The 3725-nt window shown below is 37.7% G+C and overlaps 1 pseudogene; it reads right to left on the minus strand.

Annotated features, from left to right (window-relative positions):
* Positions 1-2255: 2255 nt before the first annotated feature.
* On the minus strand, positions 2256-3369 carry LOC128121513 (heterogeneous nuclear ribonucleoprotein A3-like; annotated as a pseudogene).
* Between the last annotated feature and the right edge of the window lie 356 nt (positions 3370-3725).

Consider the following 3725-nt stretch of genomic DNA (forward strand, 5'->3'; position numbering starts at 1 on the left):
TATACAATATTTGAGATGATTGAAAAAAAATCTATGCTAAATAATGAGTAAGGTTGGGTGAAAAGTAGAATAAAAACTAACACTCACAGCATGAAGATCAATTATCAAATTCATGAGTCAGTTCAACTACAGTTGAAATGCTTGTCTCTTTATAGACTGTCCTCTCCAGAAGGAGCTGTTATGATTCTGATTCTAATGAACTCTTGAAGGACGATTATTTATTATTTTAAGTAAGACCTTATGCCTAGAGGATAGTTCAGGACATGAAAATGCTGACTTAGTCTAGTTCCCTGCTGTGAAAGGCAAAATAAGTGAAATTCAAGTGTGAGGTCACCATATTATCCAAAGCACGATCACTTAGATTAAAGCAAAGTCTCGGCAGCATAGTAATAAATAAGCCCATGTTAAAGAATTGGCTGAAGATAGGAACATGGGTAGGCTCATAATTAAAACACATTCGTGAGTCTCAACTGGAACTTGAGCAATGTTGTTTATTTCATAAATTTTAAGAAAACGTGAGCTTTGTGCCAAATGACCTGCAAGGTATTTTGTATTTTTGATTGTGAGCCTAGCCTTTAACAGCTGAGCCATCTCTCCAACACATCTGCTAGGTAATTTAAATAAGGATGTGGAAGTTCTAGGCTGGTGATGACCTGAATTCAGTACCTGGGAGCCACACAGTAGAGAGATTCAACTCCTGCAAGTTGTCATCTGACTTCTACACTGCTCTTTGGCTGGCACTCTACTCTCCTCATATGCAACACATAGCTAAAGTTGTAGGCTGAGGAATTTATACGTAAGTGGGAAGGCAAATGATCCATTAGTGGTTACAATGGGACGTCAGGCACAATGAAAATATAAAATGTAATAGGATAAGTACTTAGTGAAGAAAAAATCAACAAGGGGCTAAGAATTTAATTCAGATGGGAAGTGCTTGCATAATGTGCAGTCCACAGCAGGTCCCTCTAGGTTTAGTTTTCTTTATTGTATAAACAAACAAATAAACAAATAACAAAGAGAAAGTCAGTCAAAGATGGCAAAATGGCTCTTTGTAAGAGATATGGCTGCGTTTGAACCCAAATCCTTGTGAAAACTAAACTAAATGAACAAACAAACAAAAACATGAGTTGTATAGAAACTATGGAAGAACATTCCAGAAAGAAACAATGCAAATACAACACACAGAGGTGAGATTCTTGACAACATGCCCTTGGTGCATTCGAGAAACCTAATCATTTGGATGGCTAGAATATTGAATTGTTCACAGTTTAAGATTGGGGTGAAATCATGGGTGTTGACAGATGTCAAATGATAGACAGATGTATATTTTACCACCTTTGACATTACTGTTTCTAGGAAACAAGAGAATTGCAGCTGAGAAAATAATGGGAACTGCATTAGTTTTTGTAATAGTAGTATGATGCAATTTTATATATATATATATATATATATATATATATATACACACACAAACACACACACACGTGTATGTGTGTGGGTATACACATGCTATGGTGTGCATATTGAGGTCAGAGGACAATTTTTAAAAACCGATTCTCAACTTCTGTCCTGTGGGTCTAGAAGATTGAAGTCAGACCATCACGTTGGACTGAGGTTGTATTTGTCTTTTGAGTCTTCCTGCTGGTAATAACATATTGCTTTTTCTGTCTCTTTTGTCTAGTTGTAATTTGAATTTTACTTTGTCAGGTATCAGGATAGCTATTTGTTATGGCTGCCTGCTTGATTATGTTTGAAATGAACTTAATCACAAACTCCTGGGCACTGCTGGGAGGGACTTTCTTGATCAGACTATCTGAAGCAGATTATTTGACATCTTTACTAATGAGGTGTGATTATTGTAAATGAGAAAGAGCTGTGTCTTACTTTTTCTTTTTTTTTTGAAAAGCTAAAAATTCCTTGATTTTTTATTTCTGGTACCACTACCACAATTTACAGGTCAATATACCTGATGTAATGAAAAGAAAAAGAAAAAGACAAAGCTACAACAGATAAAAGGCCTCAGGAATGTACATCTAATTGACACTACATTGCATTAATCAATAGCTGCACTTTTTTCAAACTGTGGCTATGACAGTCCTGAACAAGACAGGTTTCCTGTTTAAGCTGCAGTAACTTTTCTGACTTTGGATCATCACTCCTTATGTGGCAGATTTTTACAGTTCCTCTAATGTGTTTAGGACGACTCTTTCAAAGTAACCTGCAGCTTTCCTGACAACTCCTCGCTCTCTCTCCTACTACGAACTGGAGTCCTTTTCTGCTTTTTTTATTTTAAACCTTCTGCTACCATAACCACCACTTCTACCACCAGATCCATCGCCACCACCATAGGGACTGCCCGAGCTTCTTCCACCAAAACTGCCCCCTTTCATGGGTCCATAATTTGATTGCTGTTGTCCACTATAATTTCCAAAGTCATTATACTCATTATTCCCACCACCACCATAGTTACCTCCACCAAAATTTCCTCCTTCATTATAGCCATCATATCCTCCTCCATCACCACCATATCCACCACCTTGGTTTCCATATCCTGGTCCACCACCACCATAGCCTCCTCTACTACTATAACCAGGACCAACACCATAGCTGCCACCATCACCTCCAAATCTATCATATCCACCATCACCACCTCCATAACTACCTCTGCTGCCACCATCTCCACCACCATAGCCTCCTCTTCCACCAAAGTTTCCACCACGACCAAAATTACCTCCACCACCTCCAAAGTTTCCTCCATGACCCATAAAGTTGCCAGATCCACCTCCACGACCTCTCTGTGATCCAGCAGACTGCATCTCTTGTTTAGAAAGGGCCTTTTCCCCTTCACAGTTATGCCCATTAATAGTGTGGTATTTCTGAACAAAAATTTTATCAACTGTGTCATGATCATCAAAAGTTACAAAAGCAAATCCTCTCTTTTTTCCACTCTGCCTGTCTTCCATAACTTCTATGGTTTCAATTTTGCCATACTTTTCAAAGTAGTCTCTCAGATTATGTTCTTCTGTACCTTCTTTAATACCACCAACAAAAATTTTCTTCATGGTTAAATGGGCACCAGGCTTTACAGAATCCTCTCTAGAAACAGCTCTCTTTGGTTCCACCCCATGCCCATCAACCTTATGTGACCGAGCACACATTGCAGCATCCACCTTTTCAACACAAGAGTAGGTCACAAAACCAAAGCCCCTGGAACGTTTTGTTTAGGGAATCTCTCATTACCCCACAGTCTGTAAGTGTGTCCCATTTCTTAAAATGTTCTCTTAAGCTATCATCTGTGGTTTCAAGTCTTAGACCACCAACAAACAGCTTCCTCAACTGTTCTGGTTCCTTTGGATCACGGCCCTCCATTTTGAGACCGGACTCGCCTCTTCCAACTCGAGTTCAACATCTATGTCCTATTTCTTAAAACAACTTTCTAGATTCAGTCTCTCCTACAAGGCATTCTTTATTATTATTTTATTTTTTAATTAAAATATAATTTCATCATTCTCCTTCTCTTTCTTCCTTCTACCTCCTCTCATGTACTCCCCATTTCTCCCTCTTGAAATCATTACATATATATATGAAAAATATGTATGGATACATATTTTATATATACTAATATATCTTATATATTTATATACTTAACACATATATATAAAATTACAACCAGTGAAAAGCAATGAAGAAGGTAATTTTATTACCAGCAAGAAGACTCATTAAGT

Source organism: Peromyscus californicus, unplaced genomic scaffold, assembly GCF_007827085.1.
Source record: "Peromyscus californicus insignis strain IS unplaced genomic scaffold, ASM782708v3 Scaffold_3__1_contigs__length_106647218, whole genome shotgun sequence".
Lineage (NCBI taxonomy): Eukaryota > Metazoa > Chordata > Mammalia > Rodentia > Cricetidae > Peromyscus > Peromyscus californicus.